Source organism: Coregonus lavaretus (genome assembly GCF_964263955.1).
Source record: "Coregonus lavaretus genome assembly, chromosome: 20".
NCBI lineage: Eukaryota > Metazoa > Chordata > Actinopteri > Salmoniformes > Salmonidae > Coregonus > Coregonus lavaretus.
In genome coordinates this window covers 4,232,168-4,252,429 of record NC_140007.1, presented here as the reverse complement: position 1 = coordinate 4,252,429, position 20,262 = coordinate 4,232,168, and the positions used below count along the sequence as shown (strand labels likewise).

The window sequence follows — 20,262 nt, the reverse complement described above, 5'->3', positions numbered from 1 at the left end:
GCACACACACACTGCACACACGCTCACACACACGCGCACACACGCACATTCACTAAGCAGTGAGGTGTCGTGCCAGCCTGCAACCCCACTTCCCTCAGTATAGCCTTGCACACTTATCTCTCTTTTTCTCTCCCTCCTTCTACCCCCCTCTCTCTCAGTCCGCCTCCCCTCTCTTCTCTCTCGCTCCCCCTTCAATCTCTCCCCCTCACACTTTCCCTCTAACCACCAGCAACCTCCTCCCCCAAATTCTCCTCTCTGTGCGAATGCTCAGATTAACAACCTGTCTATTTAACACTTGCCTCCTCCCCTATGGCTTCAACACACATACGCATGCACACACAACTGACAAGTGTACCGTACAAGTGTAAAGCCCTTGAGCTCCCCGCCCCCCTACCCTCCCCTCCCTCTCTTTATTTGCTCAACTCTCCTTTTTGTCTTACACCTTGTTGATAATAACCCAGGTGAAGACGTCACTGTTAACGAGGGTTCAGCACTGACTTCCGTACTTGACACCTCCTAAATTAGGACACCTCCAGGGTTCCATACTTCAACAAGAGTTCCTTCAAATAAATATAGTTGTATTTCTGAATTCTATCCTGGCATTGTGTGCCTCTCCTCTCTCTGACCATCTCTCCATTTTACCCCATTCATTTGGCTAATAATGGCACCTGCCTTTGACAGGCTATCGTTTCAGTAAATGGTAATAATGGTTAATTTAGCAAGCATATAATAAAAAGCCATGAAAAGATGAAAAGCAACGCGACATACAGGTTTATCATTCTTTATAACTTTAAATGAATCGTATTTATAATTGTTTAGAACACATTTATAATGTCTTAGGCTATAAATTAAAGTTATTAGGCCTATAAAATATATTAGAATCTGGGAATAATAAAATAGTAACAGGTTACTAGCTTACTGTGGTGCATATTTAGGTAATGTTTCAGTCAAGGAGGAGGTGAAATTTAAGGGGGAGACCAAATAACAGTGTGATTTTGCGATTAAATCTTTAAGGCTACAGATAGAACTATCAGAGAGTTCATCGATCAAAACACAAAAGGTTGTAGGCTAGTTAGGGAATAACATAATAGCAGACACTTGTCAGACATAGATAGATTTGATCAGACAGACGATTTAGGCAGTGGCGTGCGGTGAGCTCGGTGGCTGGGTAGACACTGGCTATTATCAAAGCCAGATTTAATCGCAAATAAACCTTGATTAAGCCCAAGTTCACCATACAACAGATAGCTCTAACAACCAGAGTGATATAGGCTATTAACCAAAATTGACAAACAATTATCATCAAATGTAAATACCAATGTAACCAAGATACACAAGCGATAGCCTCTGATGGCGGCATATTTCATATTATCCGACAAAATGACACACTGCTCAACTCAGCTCAGCCATAGACCAATCTAGCGTTCACAGTTACACCCAATAGGTGGCACTAAAATACCAATATATGGACACATTTCATCCATATCCTTTCACAATGGATTTACAATTCTTCCAATGCACCGCACGCAAATACACATATACACACACACACACACACACACATAGTATTGAAATATTATTACACACACATACATAATAAATAAGGTTCTAACAAAATGTCCATATCAACAATCGAAATGACAGAAAAATACAGTTCTAAAAAAAAGTAAAAAAAGTGTCTCATCAAAACGAAATTCTAGCAAGGGATGTTGTCTATACTCATGTTTATTCGTGATTGAGAATAGCCTATGCCTAGGCTTGGGCTATAGACTTTCCTTCTTGTTATTTTTGAAAGCGGCAACATTAGGACAACACCTTCATAGGATAGAATATTTGGGAAATAAGATACTGTTTACAATTTCAACTTGTCTTAAAGCTTTTATGATAGGCCTAGTAGAAGGATAGGTTATTGGCCATTTGGCTTTCAACCTTGCATGGAAGGATTTTCCTGGCCCGCATTGACCATTTCTTTCTTAATAAGCTTAAACTTGATTAAACTTGTCATTCGATTTTTCTATAGGCTATTGATATTGTTTGTTCTCTCTCATTATTAGTCCCCTGGCTACCATACGTTTTTAGGATATTCAAACAACTTTTGAATTGGAACTCTGTTACATTCATTGTTTGATTGGGAGAAAGCCATGCATAAAACGATGAAAGCATAGCAGTAGCCTAACCCACAAATTGCAAAGGAAAATGCATTCATCTGTCCATCAGGGTGAACCTCTCGGTGACAGTGAAGTATGGCCAAAGATGACAAAATGATCAAATCTAGCTTTCATTAGAACACTTGTCCAAAATGTTGTAAAACATTTCCCTCCTCTCATCTCTGATCGACTGTCTGCTCCAGGTTGCTGTGTCTGTCAGGCTGAGTGTGGTGCATTCAATTGGATGATGGGACAAGGACATCCCTGCCGGCCAAACCCTACCCTAACCCAGACGACGCTAGGCCAATTGTGCGTTGCCTCATGGGTCTCCCGGTCACGGCTGGCTGCGACACAGACGGGTATCGAACTAGCATCTGTAGCAACGCAGCTTGCACTGCGATGCAGTGTCTTAGACTGCTGCGCCACTCGGGAGGCCCCATCCACAAAGTTTTGAATGCTGATCAATTGCCTTGCACATGACGTCTGCCGAGTCTGACTCTCAGCCAAGTGCCCCGACTCTCAGCCGGAATCGGCCCTGATCCAATGTGCTAGCTGGGGCATGTGCAAAATATGAGATTTTGAGCATAAAAACTAGCAGAATAATTGAGAAAAAAAACATTAGATACAAAAAAGAATGACAATCTTTTACATAATTTTTTATTTGGCATTTCATAACAGCTTTTTAGATTAACACAGCACTGCCTATCCTGCCTATCCTGACTGCACGTCACTGGATTTAGGCGACTTCAATGTTGGAGTCACACCTGGCGCACAGTGCGCCGATACTATGGGTGCGTTCCTCTGCCCAGGCATTGCTGACGCATGCCAGATCTTACAACGCCTGGATAGGTATTTTACGTATCAGCTAACCACATCATATGTTATAACAATCTGCCAGTCAATGACACAGTCGATGACGTGTCACGCAACCATTGGTTGACGCATGCAACGTCTGACAGAGCATTTACACTATACAAGCAGCACTAGCCTAGCCATGCTAGCCTCGCCCAGCCATGCTAGCCTCGCCCAGCCATGCTAGCCTCGCCCAGCCATGCTAGCCTCGCCCAGCCTTGCTAGCCTCGCCCAGCCATGCTAGCCTCGCCCAGCCATGCTAGCCTCGCCCAGCCATGCTAGCCTCGCCCAGCCTTGCTAGGCTCGCCCAGCCATGCTAGCCTCGCCCAGCCTTGCTAGCCTCGCCCTCCTGTGGTGCTTACAACAGCCATTGTAAGCCAATCCAGTGGGAGTTGGAAGCTATGGTGAGCTTCGATTGGTCACTCGCGTCGTGATATCGCGGAGGATTTGAATCAAATGCAGCTTTCCCCAAATGTTTACCTGCCCTGTTTAGCTCCCTTGCCCTTGCTCGCATTGCTCAGTGGTCCACCCGCCTACTCAGCTTCTCTCGCTTTCCTTCCATTGATAGTGAATGGCTTCTGATGTTTCACCGAGCGATGCCGCTTCCTAATGTAAACGGCCACTGAGCAGGGGAACGCGACCATTGTGTTGTTGTCAGCGTATGAATAAAGTGGGGTTGTTCCCCTTTCATTTTCTGAGCACAGTAGAAAATGGAGGAAGAAGGAATTAACCACTTTGAGGGGGCAGACACAGACACAGACAGAGACCGAGACACACACAATAACAGGCAAAGAGAGACGGGCAAAGCATGTCAGCAGTTTGGCTTGACATTTCAGCTTCTTTCAGCATCAAAGGAAAACACTTGACGCCAGACATTCACTCAACTCAAGAAGCGCCTGCAGACGGATCAGATTAATATCGCATATCGCTACAAGGTTCCCCAAAAAACGTTGAGTCTGAAACCTGAAATCCCCCTCTCTCATCTGGTACTTTAGGGTTGGGTGTTGACACAGCAGAAATTTCCAGCTGGAGAAATCCCCCTTTCAGAGGTTAACCAAGGGGAGGAGTAGTTGGAGAAGGGGGGTTAAGCCCTTGCCTGCCAAGATGCTAGCATTTCATTTTAAATACCCCCCGACCGACCTCACAGAACGGATACTACAACCAGGGCATCACGATTAGTGACAGCTATCTGTCTCCCACTGGGCACAGACCTCAGTTCAAGGTCTAGTTTTGATTTACATTTGGTTGAGTTGTCAACTAACGTGAATTCAATGTGAAATCAAGATAAAATGTCACCATGTTATTGGATTTAGGTTAAAAGTGAAGTGAAAAAAATATGAAATTATTTTTGCAAATCCAATCAGTTTTCCCACGTAGATTCAACGTCATCACATTGAATGTATTTGTTCAAATGACGTGGAAACAATGTTGATTCAAGCAGTTTTTGCACAGTGGGGTGACAATCCCCTAAAGCCTAATATTGGGGTCAAAACTTTGACAGTTACCTCAATATTCAGGGTTCACGGATATATTCGGTGACAGAGGGGCTTCATTACAGCGTTTTATTCTGCAATATGACTAAATCGTGTTTTCCCAATCCCTACGCCAATGCACGTGCACAATTATTCTACATTAGCAAATGACAGCATCTCATAATGACAACAACATAAAACATTCACGTTAAGTAGACATCTGGCTTGTCACGTATCTCGGCAACACTAAAAATGTAGGCGGATTATACTTCCAGCATGTCGCTCAAATGTATCGCGCCGAGGAGCTGTCAAAATACACTTATGCGGTCCGTGACATGATACAGACACACCGAAAACCACCCGTTAATGGTAGTAACGACACACCGCTTCAACTTGTGACATTCATTAAGAAGAGTTGCATTGTTCAATGGTTATAATGTGCGCGCATGTACGCTCACCATCTGAGCAAAAAACTAGTATGCACATTACATTGTTGTAAAAGGAGGCACATAAATCTTTTGAGAGCATCACCGTATAAAACCAGCAGCTTTTGTATTACATTATTTACATTATTGAATAGAAACGGAAGGGGTGATGAAGGAAATACAATGAAAGAGCACGGCAGACATAGCCTACCTGTTAACCCATGGGGTCTGGGGTAGACGCGGTGTAGATTCTTTGGAGTCCAATCCGGTGTGACTGCGCGAGAGAGAGAAAGAAAGGGGGGTGTTCAGAAGAACACAGTATTCTCTTATTTCCTCCCCTACGCCTTTTATGTCTCTAAATGTTATTCCCCTGTTTTCTCCCCCTCTCTCCCTGTCTCCGCCAGGCTTTTTTTTTCTCTTTTTCCCTCCCTTGCTTTTTCCTGTCTTGGTATCAGGAACCAGCCTCCCCCTCTGTGTCTGTCTCTCTCCCTCTCTTTCCCTATGGTGCTCTCTCCCTCGCTCTGTGTCCCCGTATCTCCCTGTGTCTTTGGGCAGACTCAGGAAATGAGGCAACATGAACACACACACGGTTCTATCAGCGACCAACCCCCCCAGACACTCCCCCACCTATCTGACAGCTCAAATAAATATTAGTGTCATTATTGCAATTGAGTAGCACGACGTGAAATCATGACATAAAAGAAAAGAGTAGGCTATTTGTCGGTGTGTGTTCAGTGTGTCATGAAAACAATATTATGAATAGTTAATAAAAATAATATTCATGTATTATTATTAATGATAATACGACGTGAAATCATGACATAAAGAAAATAGTAGGCTATTTGTTGGTGTGTGTTCAGTGTGTCATGAAAACAATATTATGAATAGTTAATAATAATATGAATGTATTATTATTATGAATATTAATAATAATATGAATGTATTATTATTATTAATATTAATATTATTACGCTAAACTGGGTTGTCATATGGACAGCACAACAACTGGAAATTAAATAGTGTGTGTAATGTGTAATATCATGTCAATATTATGTGCAATAATATACATGACATGTATTGCTCTACCTATATCTACAGTATCTATATCGTATTCAAGATTTTCTGAAATAAATATCAACTGCTGTAAAAGAGTGTTTGATTTGAATTGACACAATCTCATGGTAATACAGTTTGTGCGGGAGTTTCCATATTTAATGGCTCAGTGAGTAGGCTATTACATGGAGAAGTATGTGCTTATCTATACATTTATGCATACCACCAGGGGTCTAAACATGAGAGCATGTTCTGTGGGGCTACAGTATGTGGGTGTTGGTGAGAACAGAAGACATGCTCTGTCCACTCTGTGTCGTTTGAATGAAAGGCAAGGACCAAGCTACACCCTCTTGTGGTAAAACAGGAAACCATCTATCAGTCAGACAGATGTTAAAGGATTTTTCACCTGTTGGACAACCCTTCAAAACAAAATACGTTTTTTATGAATTGTTTCATCCATCTACAGATAAATCACACAAATCATATCATAGTTACTCAAATTGAAGAAGACATTACTTACACACAAAAAATGCCATCCATGTCAATTGTAGATTATATATATATATATATATATATATATATATATATATATTTTTTTATACATCCACTGATATCTTTTCAATGTCTATCACAATCAGATGAGATATTATGCCTTCTTTTTGGATCCATTTCAGTGCCCTCACCCAAGCCTGTCTCATTGCTAAATCTGACATTATAGCACAGACAGACAGAACATTTCTGAACTTCTCAGAATGCGGTCCAGAGTGTCTTAGGGATGTAAGGAGAGTTGCAGGACAGGACAGCTTGGGGTGTGTTACGCCAGGGAGAGCAATGGGTGGAAGTGGGCGAGGTCTATGTATTTTAGAGGATGTGGGGAGAGGCAGGTGTGTGTGTGTTGTATGTATGAAGAGGAAGTAAGGCAAATGAGAGAGAGAGAGAGAGTGTGTGTGCGTGACAACAAGGGAGAGGAGTGTGTGAGGGTTGTGTGTGGCACAGCAGTGGGTAAGAAGCACTCTTCATCGGGCTGGGAGCCGAGGGCCGGATCAGGGAGGTTGTTGGGCAATGTGGATTAAGTCTGTATGTCTGTAATGCCCAAATACACACAGTTTCTCTCTCTCTCTCTCTCTCTCCGGTTGGTCAGTGTAATGCTGATGTGTAGCGGCTGTGGCAAACACAATCCCTGCCAGGAACAAGACACATGTTGCAGGGACTCCAGATAATCACGAATACTAAAGGGAAAGCCAGCCACGTCTCGAACACCGATGCCCTGCTTCCAGACACGCTAAACACCTTCTTCGCCCGCTTTGAAGAAAACAACACCGAACAGCTGACGTGGGCCCCGGCCGCTCACGATGACTGTGTGCTCCCAATCACTGTGGCCAATGTGAGTAAGACATTTAAGCGTGTTAACCCTCACAAGGCTGCCAGCCCAGATGGCATCCAAAGCTGCGTCCTCAGAGCATGCGCAGACCAGCTGGCTGTATTGTTTACAGACGTATTCAATTTCCCACTATGCCAGTCTATTGTCCCCACTTGCTTAAAGAAGTCCACCATCGCTCCTGTACCCAAGAAAGCGAAGGTAATTGAACTTAATGACTATCGCACTGTAACACTCACTTCTGTTATCATGAAGTGCTTTGAGAGGCTAGGTAGGGACCATATCACCTTAATCTTACCCGATACCCTAAACCCCCTACAATTTGCATACCATCCCAACAGATCCACGGACAACGCAATCACCATTGCACTGCACACTGCCCTATCCCACCTGGACATCTATGAAAGAATGCTGTTCATCGACTACAGCTCAGCCTTCAACACCATAGTGCCCTCCAAGCTCATCACTAAGCTCAGGGCCCCGGGTCTGAACCCATTCCGGACAGGCCAACCCCAGGTGGTGAAGGTAGGCAACAACACCTCTACCACGCTGATCCTCAACATGGGGTCCCCACAGGGGTGCGTGCTCAGCCCCCTCCTGTACTCCCTGTTCACTAATGGCTGCGTGGACACACACGTCTCTTAATCATATAGTTTGCTGACGACACAACAGTGTTAGGCCTGATTACCAACAATGACGAGACAGCCTACAGGGAGGAGATGAGTGCCTTGGCGGAGTGGTGGCAGGAAAACAACCTCTCCCTCAACGTCAACAAAATGAAGTAGCTGATCGTGGACTACAGGAGACAACTGAGAGCACACGTCCCCATCCACATTGACGGGGCCACATTGGAGAAGGTCAAAAGTTTAAAGTTCCTTGGCGTGAACACTGAGGACCTGAAATGGTCCCTTGATGCATTTTCAACCTCAGGAGCCTGAAAAAAATGAGCTTGGCCACTGAGACCCTCACAAACATCTACAGATGCACCATTGACCGCCAGGTTGTTCAAGATTGATGTCGAAATTGGACGTCTATACATGCCTTCAAAACTGGCCGCTAGGTGCAACTCTGAGCGCAATTACCATCAACTAGGCTTGGGTTTTGCTAGGGTGTGGTGGATGAGTGTAATCCCATGACTCTGGATCAGAAGGTTGTGTGTTCAATCCCAGTTGTGGACACTGGTTTTTATTTCTGGTTTTAACCCTATCCCAAACCTTATTCTGAATGAGCCTAAACTTAACCCTTAACTTTGAAATTTGACGTTTGGAGTAATGGAACAATACAGAGCAGCAGGAGCAACAGAAACACTGCGAAATTTGAAGTTTTGATCAACTTCGGATCTTGGATGTTTGGAGAACATGGATGAACTTGTTGTCATTGAGAGCATCTTGTCGGGCTGTATCACCGCCTGGTAAGGCAATTGCACCGTCCCCAACCACATGGCTCTCCAGAGAGTGGTGGGGTCAGCCCAACGCACCATCGGGAGCACATTGCCTGCCCTCCAGGATGTTTATAGCACCCGGTGTCACAGGAAGGCCAAGAAGATCATCAAGGATCTCAGCCACCCGATTTATGGCCTGTTCATCCCACTACCATCTAAAAAGCGGAGAAAATACAGGTGCATCAAAGCTGGGACAGAGAGACTGATAAACAGTTTTTATCCCCAGGCCGTCAGACTGTTAAACAACCACCACTAGATGGCCTCCACCCAGTACTCTGCCCTCTGCCCAGTACCCTACTCTGCCCCTCAGTCACTGTCACTAGCCGGCTACCACCGGGTACTCTACTCTGCACCTTAGGGACTGCTGCCCTATGTACATAATCATTGAACACTGGTCACTTTAATAATGTTTACCAACTATTTACGCTGAGTATACAAAACATTAAGAACACCTGCTCTTTCTATGACACAGACTGACCAGGTGAATCTTTATTGATGTTACTTGTTAAATCCACTTCAATCAGTGTAGATGAAAGGGAGGAGACAGATTAAAGAAGGATTTTTAAGCCTTGAGACAATTGAGACATGGATTGTGTATGTGTGTCATTCAGAGGGTGAATGGGCAAGACCAAAGATTGAAGTGCCTTTGAACAGGGTATGGTACTAGGTGCCAGGCGCACAGGTTTGTGTCAAGAACTGCAACGCTGCTGGGCTTTTCACGCTCAACAGTTTCCCGTGTGTATCAAGAATGGTCCACCAGCCAAAGGACATCCAGCCAACTTGACACAACTGTGGGAAGCATTGGAGTCAACATGGGCCAGCATCCCTGTGGAACGCTTTCAAACACATTGTAGTCCATGCCCTGACGAATTGAGGCTGTTCTGAGAGCAAAAGGGGTGGTGCAACTCAATATTAGGAAGATGTTCCTAATGTTTGGTATACTCAGTGTATATACAGTATGTACTGCTGTACTAAATGTTTGATTATGTTGTGCTTGTTGACATTTACTGCATTGATTGATAGGAACTAGGAACATAAGCATTTCGCTGCACCCGCCATAACACCTGCCATACTGTGTACGCAACCAATAAAAATAGATTTGATTTGAGGAACAAGCTGCTTTACTCAAAGCTTCACTGCCTCACGCTAACGTGGCCGCTCCAATCCGCCTGACACGACAAGCCTGACCTTCCCTACCCCAACCTCCTCCCTCCCTCTACGGCACTCTCCCTCTCTGTCTCTCTGTCTCACTGTATATTTCTCTCTATTTGTCTGTCTGCCTTTCTGTCTATCTGTCTCTCGGTCTGTCTGTCTGTCTGTCCATCTGCCTCCCTCTTCTCCTCTCTCTCATTAGGGTCACTTACACATTTATTCAGTCATATGGCGAACACTTTAAAGTTAGGTTTATGGTCTTTTTATGTTATTATTCAATAGAAGCATGTTCCAAAAAATACGTAGACAGTGTGTGTGTGTGTTTGTGTGTGTGTGTGTGTGTTGGTTACCCAGCATGTATGGTGCTAAATGCATCATATCCAGGAAGTGAGCCTGGGCCTCATGATGACTTGTATTTGAACCACGACAAAGGGAGGAGGTACATAAACGCAAATCTGGAAAACTTTATGAAGTGGAGCATTAATTGCTCCCCAGTAAGCCCCACTGCTGCGGAACACAGTGCCATAATTGGTCACGTCGAATAAAACAGCACAATAAATATACAACTGTCATAAAAATAGCACAGGATGCTTTCAAAGCCCCATCCACTACCCTTCACTATCAAATTAGAATGGAGCGCAGCTGTGTACTTTGTGTCTGTGTCTGTGCCATCCTAGTGAGACTTATATGCAAAAATGAAAAGAGCCCTATCGTTACCAGGTGCAGCCAGAAGAGAATGGAGCGGGCTCCAAAGAGAGGATATTTGGCACAAGGTGTATTTCTACAGTACAGTATGTGCAAACGTGCAGCTCAACGATAATGACATCTGACAAAAACAACAGTGGGTCCTCTTTCAAGGCCCCTTCCCTTGGACGACGAAGAACAAGCAGAACAGACAACAGTGTGGGGTAACTGCGAGTGAGGGAATGTAAGAAAGTGAGGAGGGAACGTAAGGAACGAGGGGGGATGAAAATAAAAATAATATTCAGGGAGAGGGAGGTTGGTAATGCACAGAGAGTGAAAGACATAAATGGGGGGAAGACACAAAGAGATGGAGAGAATCTAGAAGGACAGTGTGGTGGAAGGATCTAGAAGGACAGGGTGGTGGAAGGATCTAGAAGGACAGGGTGGTGGAAGGGTCTAGAAGGACAGGGTGGTGGAAGGATCTAGAAGGACAGGGTGGTGGAAGGATCTAGAAGGACAGGGTGGTGGAAGGATCTAGAAGGACAGGGTGGTGGAAGGATCTAGAAGGACAGGGTGGTGGAAGGATCTAGAAGGACAGGGTGGTGGAAGGATCTAGAAGGACAGGGTGGTGGAAGGATCTAGAAGGACAGGGTGGTGGAAGGATCTAGAAGGACAGGGTGGTGGAAGGATCTAGAAGGACAGGGTGGTGGAAGGATCTAGAAGGACAGTGTGGTGGAAGGATCTAGAAGGACAGGGTGGTGGAAGGATCTAGAAGGACAGGGTGGTGGAAGGATCTAGAAGGACAGGGTGGTGGAAGGATCTAGAAGGACAAGGTGGTGGTACCAGCCTGGTATTCACATCACTCCCTGTCCCCATCCCACCCCTAGGAGCTTCCCTGATGGTTTTGTACCTCTGCCATTCTATGAACAAGTCCTTCATTATGTGTTGGCAAGATGCTCCTGGACAGGGCTACAGATAACCCCACCCTTACAGGTACCGTTCTGCTTTGAAGAGGAATAGCCTTGGCTGCCCACCACAATCTATGGGGCTGACACACACATTAGCACCCGCACACGCATGAACATGTCATGCACGCACACACACTTTTCCCCCATTGGCCAACTTGCAGCAGGGCTATATTTCTCCCCGTAACTCCCAGGCCATAGTTGACCTTCCTCCAGTAGAGATGGACAGACTCAGACACATCTTGTGTCTGACCTCAATGGAGCACTATCTCCCGCTCTTCCTTTCTCCCTCGCTCATTGACTCAAACCCTGTCTCTTTCTCCAACACTCTCTTTTTTACTTGATTTAAAATAACATGATGATGAATGTCCAGACTATTCTGTCCATTTCAGTGTAATGAATCATATCAGCGAACTGCCTTTTCTCTTTCTTTCTCCTACTCTCGTTCTCTCTGTTTCTCTACCCCGTCCACCCTTCCATCCCTCCCTCCCTCCCCCGCTCTACCCCCCTTTAAATCTAATTTACTCCCTTGGAAGTAGTCAGAAAAAAGAGTGGAGTACAAAACGACCTTCTCTTCCCCCGAAGCAAAAACATCTTCTTATTGTGGAGGTCACTGTCTCTGTGCAGCCCTGTGCTCTGAACACTACTCTGCTTGTTTTAATGATGCACAGGAGCAGAGAGAGAAAGAGAGATAGAGTGGTACAGAGAGGGTGAGAGAGAGATTTCTCTACCAACTCACTGCTAACCCCCTGACCCCCAACCCCCTCCTCCCACCTCCCCTCCCCCTCAAAGAAAGTGCTCCTCTTGTTCCACATTCATTTTGAGAGGTTGTTCTAAGCGATATAACCTCTCAGCAATATTACATATTACTTCTCCCTCAACCCACACTGAGACCTGGGTTGCTATGCTACAATAATCCAACCTCTCATCTTTCCTCCTCCTCTTCTCCTCTCTTCTCCACATTTACTTCCTTCTTTCCTTACCAACCCATAGTGCCCTGGGGGAGGGAAGGAAAGGGTTAAAGCCTATAATCCACCTCTCACTCTCTCTTTTTCTCTCTCTCTCTCTCTCTCTCTCTCTCTCTCTCTCTTGCTTTCTCCCTCTCTTTAATGACCTCCTGCAGTTCACCACCCTGTTTGATTTGACCCCACGACCTCTTGGGGTCACGACCCCATCTCGCACCAGAACAAATTACATTTGACCCCTGCGTAAGGGGTTAGGGTTAGCCATGAGAGTCACATCATATCTATATATCTATTGATCTCTTTTTGCTTTCTATTCCTGAACATCAAGTTCCATGTCGGGTAGTTCTCTTAAAATATTTTCTAGTAGTTCTATGATCACAAAGAGAAACGGAACAGTTTAGTCACTGACATAACAAACAACCCAGAGAGTTTGTAATAGTTAAAGTAAAAACGTTATAATTATTTTACTGGCATTTGGCCGGGAAAGATATGCTCTTCACGAGGTCTGTGACACAAACACTGCGACATTAATGGTTTCCCCATAGGCTGATAACCCAACAGAACAATTCCAATACAATACACTCCGTCTCTACCAGACAAAATTCCCTGTTACATCATAGCTGCCCCTTGCAGTGTGTTTCTCTTTCTTTCCATCTCTTCCTCCTTCCCACCCTCCCACCCTCCCTCTCCCTCTGTTATGGCCTTGTCTCCGGGGGAACGCACGTTTTTGTCATAATCACCTTGGAGATTGTGGACATGCGCTGATGGCAGAGCTGAGCAGAGGAGAGAAAAGGGGGGGATGAGGAGCGGAATATGAGAGAGAAGGGGGGATCAAGGCTTGTCTGGCTCAGCCCAGACTAATGTGAGGGGACAGCCTTAGCTATCTGTTAACCAAACTCACGCTGGCGACGCCAGGAAGAGAGGGAAGGAGAGAATAGAGGGATAAAATGCTCTCCTTTACAGCGCTGCATTCTCCCGCCTTCTCTGACAGCAGTTGGAGGCGCATGGGGCCTTGATGTCACACCCTGTAGGTGTTTAAGCCGCTTACTTACACAAGATAGAGAAAGAGAGAGCGGGAAAGAGAGAAAGAGATATGTAGGATGCAGGGGTGGGGGGGTCATGGTGGTAGGAGGATCAGGATGTAATGTGTTTTTGTTTGTATGTTTGATTGTATGTTTGTCTTGTTGTTGAATATATAAAAATGTTAGGTAGTTGTATGGCATGTGTGAAGTTTGAGGGTGTACTGTATGTGAGGGGAGAAAGTCCAGGGGATAACTGGACCCTGTCTGTACATTTCAGAGTGTGTGTGTGTGTATGCTGACTCCCCGGGCCAGGATAGGTCCCCTGTAGCTCAGTTGGTAGAGCATGGTGCTTGCAACGCCAGGGTTGTGGGTTCGTTTCCCACGGGGGGCCAGTATAAAAAAGGAATGCACTCACTAAATATAAGTTGCTCTGGATAAGAGCACCTGCTAAATGACTAAAATGTAAGATGTGATGGAAAGGGTTAAAATATTCTCAGATTCTGGGCACAGGGAGAGGCATGATAAGGGAAGGCATGGGATGCACCAGCGGGTAGATGGCTTTCAGTGTGTAGGGCTGTTGCGGACCGTATCACTGGCAGTATCACTGGCAGTCATGAGTCATGACCGCAGTAAAATTCAATGTGACTGTTGAGTCACGGTAATCTCCTTTTATGCACTCTGGACATGCTTGGTAGTACACAACTCACTAACAACCAATAGGTCGCTAATGGCCTGGTACTCAGGGCTCTATTGTCCCGCTAACCACTCTGACATCAATGCAAATTCAATCGAAAATCACAACAAACAGTATCATGCTTTTAAAACTCACCTACCTCACTGTGATTGATCAATTTGAAGAAAGAAGTTCAACAACAGGTTGAAGCTGAGTGAAAAACATGGTCATTGTGTATGTTGTTTCAAAGCCTAACACAACGAAATGGACAGCGCTTTCTAAGGTGATGATTCATTCAAAACTATAATATGCATATTATAGCTTATGCATATGCATAGGCCTATATATGAGCCCGAGCCTGAAAAAAACCAATAATTAAAATAATGATTGGCAGACAACGTTCCTCAGTCGGTCGAAATCATGAATCAGCTGGCATCATTTTTATGGATATATACCCAAAAAAATCAATTGAAAAAAGGTCAAACGAAATGCAGCTAATTTGCAGTCTTTCCAGCTTCAGTTTGAAGTGATTGTTACTGTAGCTGTGCTGTTGGCTACCTCCTCTGAACATCAGTGTGCTGACGAGTGAGCACATTCTCTATGCCAGGCGAAATCGCGCCTCATTAGCTCATTGTTATGGATGTCTCCAAATAAATGTCACTAGAAAACAGCTTAAACAAATGCAAATGCAGCTACTTTGCTGTTATTCTGGTGGAACTTTTTGACGTGACTGTAAGTTAGCTGTAGTTGGCTAGCTAGCAAGCAAGGGAAAAGAATGTATGAAAAATGTATGCACTCACTAACTGTAAGTCGCTCTGGATAAGAGCGTCTGCTAAGTGACTAAAATGTAAAAATGTAAATAAGAACGTTGCCAGCCAGTATGGCAATGGAACATTTAGAACGAACGACTGGGTCACGTCTATAGATACAGAACAATAAGAACGAATGACTGGGTCGCGTCTATAGATACAGAACAATAAGAACGAATGACTGGGTCGCGTCTCTAGCAACCCTAGATTTGTGTCGGGACTATATCTTGTGGAAGGATGAAATAGTACGAATAAATAAAGTTTTGAATGAAAATATGTCAATCATTATTTGAATATGTTGATAATGCCCTTGAAGCCGGTGTTTGTTAGATATATTGGCACGGTTTCTCCTAACAACACCCGTGCCAATATATCCAACAAACACCGGCTTCGAGGGCATTATCACTTAAATATAATACATAGACTACCGCATATTGCGCACGGCAGAAAAACATTAGAAAAAAAACATATTTATGATGTCTTTGGTACATAATTGGTTTAGCCTATACTCCAAAATTAAACAAATTCTAGTAATTGCCTTTGAGTGTGGAATGTATTATTATGCATACTGGATGGACTGGTTACCTTATGCTATGCTCCAAACTTTCTATCCATGAGTCTGGGAGAGAACGTATAGGCCTAGGTGATGCTGTTGGTTCATTGATTGTGCAGGGCGGCTTACAGAGTAAGCCTACAATTACAGTGAATTTGTATTTGAATTGAATATCCTAGTATAGGGCATTTTTTATATTTTATTAATTAATGGGCTGACACATTGCCTTTAGCTACAGAATATCTCACCACCATACGTTTCTATCTCCTCCCCTTTCTCCTTCATTCCTTTATTCAGCACGCAGAGAGAGGGGCTGTCAACAGCTCAGCTGCGAAGTGGCAGGCCACACAAGCTCACAGAATGGGACCGCCAAGTGCTGAAGCGTGTAGTGTGTAAAAATCATCTGTCCTTGGATGCAACACTCACAACCGCAACATCAGCACAAGAACTGTTCGTAGGGAGCTTCATGAAATGGGTTTCCATGGCCGAGCAGCCGCACACAAGCCAAAGATCACAATGCACATTGCCAAGCGTCGGCTGGAGTGGTGTAAAGCTCACCTCTATTGGACTCTGGAGCAGTGGTTCACCATCTGGCAGTCCAATGGACGAATCTGGGTTTGGGAGATGCCAGGAGAACGCTACCTGCCCGAATGCAAGTGCCAACTGTAAAGTTAGGTGGAGGAGGAATAATGGTCTGGGGCTTTTTTTCATGGTTCGGGCTAGGGAAATCTTAACGCTACAGCTTACAATGACATTCTAGACGATTCTGTACTTCCAACTTTGTGTCAACAGTTTGGGGAAGGCCCTTTCCTGTTTCAGCATGACAATGCCCCCGTGCACAAAGTGAGGTCCATACAGAAATGGTTTGTCGCGATCGGTGTGGAAGAACTTGACTGGCCTGCACAGAGCCCTGACCTCAACCCCATCGAACACCTTTGGGATGAATTGGAACGCCGACTGCGAGCCAGGCCTAGTTGCCTGGCCTCACTAATGCTCTTGTGGCTGAATGGAAGCAAGTCCCCACAGCAATGTTCCAACATCTAGTGGAAAGCCTTTCCAGAAGAGTGGAGGCTGTTATATCAGCTAAGGGGGAACCAACTCAATAGTGATGCCCATGATTTTGGAATGAGATGTTGGACGAGCAGGTGTCCACATACTTTTGGTAATGTAGTGTATAATCACTTGATGAGAGAACAGCGTATGCAGCCTGAGGCAAGGAACAGAGCACAAGCTTTTTTTGCGACTTTCTCAAATCATCAATAGGCTATATTTGCATCATGCAGCCAATATATGTTTTCATTTCTAAGACATTCTAAGGTTTGTATTATTCACAACTAAAATTGCCAAATAACTCTAGCGTATAGGACCTGTTTAAAATAATCACTTTTATGCTCAACATAGCCACTTCATATGCACATTCGCTCCGGAATGGGAAAAATATCCTTTCTATTTTATTAAGCTAAGTTCAATTATATTCTTCTTACTGTAAAATCATATAATTTAATGGCACGTGACTTATAAGCATATCTTGTCTGCTAAATGAACAAGCCTACAGCATATGACATGGCATAGCCACATAACATAGAGCAGGCCAACTCATATTCTGTTCTTCCGAAAATTCATTTTCTTCATAACAAAATGTTTCTTTAGACCTGCCTAAAATAAATAATGGATTTATTGTGATGGTGTATATTAAATTAAAATAGATTTTTTTAGACTTTTTTAATGTAGATGTTCCAAAGGCGCACATCAGTGGCTTGTATGCGTGGAATCCTGGAATTGCTAAACATGTTTATGTTATTTAAAGGTCAATTACTGTGAGACCGGCAGTATGACAATAAGCGTGTGTGTACGTACAGCATGTGAATGAGGGTGGGGAGCTGATAATGACTTACAAAAGCTACAAGCTCTCACAGTCTCACGTCAGAATTAGACGTTCATCCATGTTTCTCAAACGTCAAATTACAAAGTTGTTCCAAACGTCAAATGTCAAAGTGTTTAAGGTTAAGTTTAGGCATTAACTCCACATTTTTTAAAGGGTTAAGTTAAGCATTAACTCAGAATTCTTAAGGTTAGGCATTAACTCAGAATGGTTAAGGTAAGGGTTAGGTTTGGGATAGGCTTAAAACAAAAATATCAAAAACAAATGTATATTGCTAGATTTGAACATGCAACCTTTCGAATCAGAGGCAGATGCTTACGCCCGTCCACCATGCTTTAGCAAAACCGAAACCTACCTGAAGGTAACAGCACTCACTGTTGCCCCTAGTGGCCAGTTTCCACGTCTCCCACAGTCGGACATCGAAAACTGCCTGAACAAGAAGGGCATTCTGAAAGGCTCACACTAAAACACACACACTAAAACACACACAGTCTCTCTTTTTCGTTTTGGTAAACTAGTCTTTCTGTCCTCTCAGCAACCTCCTTGTTGATGAACGCTGGGAATGCTCTCAGACACTCCCTCCCCAGGTCACTGGCTCTGTTTGTCCTTCCCCTCCTCCCCCTATCCTATCTTCTCCTCTCCTCCTCTCCTTCATTCCCCTCTCCTCCTCGCCTGACCAGTTCTTCTAATTTGGTTTCTAATTTTCTCTGTATGTCATCCCCTCTCCTTTCAGCTGGCTGTGGTGGGAGTAGGCCTATAACCCAGCCCAACCCTGGGTGTGTGTGTGTGTGTGTGTGTGTTTGTTTAGCTATCCTTGTGGGTACCAGAAGTCCTCACAAGAATTATAAAACAAGGAAAATTCGGACAAGTGGGGACATTTCGCCGGTTCCCACAAGGAAAAATGCTATTTTAGGGTTAGGGTTAGGGGTTAGGGAACATAGGATTTTGAATGGGAATCAATTGTTTGGTCCCCACACGGATAGCAAAACAAGCATGCATGTGTGTTTCAGCCCTCTGTGGCTGGAGTCTTTTCTCGTAGGGGGCAGTGTGTGTGTAGGGGCAGTGAGGCCATCTGGACATAGAGGCTGGGGAAGGAAGATAAAGGGAGAGAGGGAGAGAGAGAGAGAGAGAGAGAGAGAGAGAGAAAGAGAGGGAGAGAGAGAGAGCGAGAGAGACAACATATAACATATGCTGTATAATATGCCATCAACAGTATACAGTGAGGGAAAAAATGATTTGATCCCCTGCTGATTTTGTACGTTTGCCCACTGACAAAGAAATGATCAGTCTATAATTTTAATAGTAGGTTCATTTGAACAGTGAGAGACAGAATAACAACAACAAAATCCAGAAAAACGCATGTCAAAAATGTTATAAATTGATTTGCATTTTAATGAGGGAAATAAGTATTTGACCCCCTCTCAATCAGAAAGATTTCTGGCTCCCAGGTGTCTTTTATATAGGTAACGAGCTGAGATTAGGAGCACACTCTTAAAGGGAGTGCTCCTAATCTCTGTCATGGGCCTCTCACTCCACCGGGTTACCACCTTAATTTTCTTCCACTCTGCTCACCACTCTCTCTACTCAGCCTAACTAGCTCCACCTGTCCCTGCTCTGCTCTGCTCTAATTACTCTGCCAGCTGCGCTGCATTACCCACTACCTCTCCCAGTATTTAAGGCCCTGTCTTTCAGCTCTCCGGTGTCAGATCGTCTGCAAAGCTCACACCCGGAACCTGTTTGCTCGCGCTTCTGGCTCACCCTGGTTTTGTGACCCCGGACCTGCCTGTTTTTTGGATACTCTTCTGCCTCAGGAGATCCAGACCTGCTTCTGCCATTACGACTCCTGACTACTCTTCAATCCCGGACTTCTGGACCACCCACCACCGGCTTCATAGGACGCATCGCTGCCACTGGGGGGGGCACAGACCCAGCGCATTGGACGGGATCCCTGTTACCCCTGGAGCCTTCATTCACTCCCTACTTCCCTTTTCCCCTTAAGTTTAATAAACTTTCTGGTGTGACGCAATTGTGGTCCTCTGGTCGTCTGTCTGAACCGTGACAGTACGATCTGACCATTATGGACTCAGCGCACACTTTCCCCGACATGGAAACCGATGAGCATGAGCAGCAGTTCCAGCAGCAGCAACAACAACTCGCCATGATCATTCAACTCCTCACCAACCTTACCCCAGCCAGTCTGCCCACCAGCCCAGCCCCCGAGTTACCTGCCCCGGTCATTGCAGCCGCTGCTCCGGAACCCAAGATTGGAAACCCCGAGCGGTTCAACGGCGATTCAACCCAGGTCCGGCCATTCCTGACTAGCTGCCGACTTCAGTTCTCCTTGCAGCCAAGGACCTTCGCCACGGAGGGGGCTAAAGTTGGGTATGCCATCACTCACCTGACGGGCCGAGCTCGACTCTGGGGAACAGCAGAGTTCGAACGTCAAACCCCCGCATGTGCAACCTTCGACCTGTTTGCTGAGGAGATGCTGAAGGTGTTTGACCTGGATTCACCCACTGCAGAGGCGTCTCGTGAACTGTTCAGTATTCGACAAGGCAGACGTACAGTCGCAGACCATTCCATCGACTTCCGAACCCTGGCTAGACGAAGTTCTTGGAACACACCATCGTTGGTGGACGCGTTCTTCCATAGTTTGGCTGACTATATCAAGGACGAGTTGGTCTCCCATGAACTGCCTTCCACTCTTGATGAAGCCATCGCACTGACTGTCAGGATCGACAGAAGGATACAGACCCGTCGTCGTGAGAGGGGGCGCCAAGGTCCACCTA

General features: G+C 45.0%; 1 protein-coding gene across 1 annotated transcript in view; it reads right to left on the bottom strand.

The window, feature by feature from the left end:
- The window catches only part of zbtb46 (zinc finger and BTB domain containing 46), a 96,417-nt gene extending 91,238 nt beyond the window's left edge, over positions 1–5,179 (bottom strand). Inside the window, exon 1 of the mRNA XM_084184936.1 lies at positions 5,108–5,179. The gene's annotated coding sequence lies outside the window, so the exon portion shown is untranslated. The remainder of the gene's footprint in view (positions 1–5,107) is intronic.
- Positions 5,180–20,262: the final 15,083 nt, after the last annotated feature.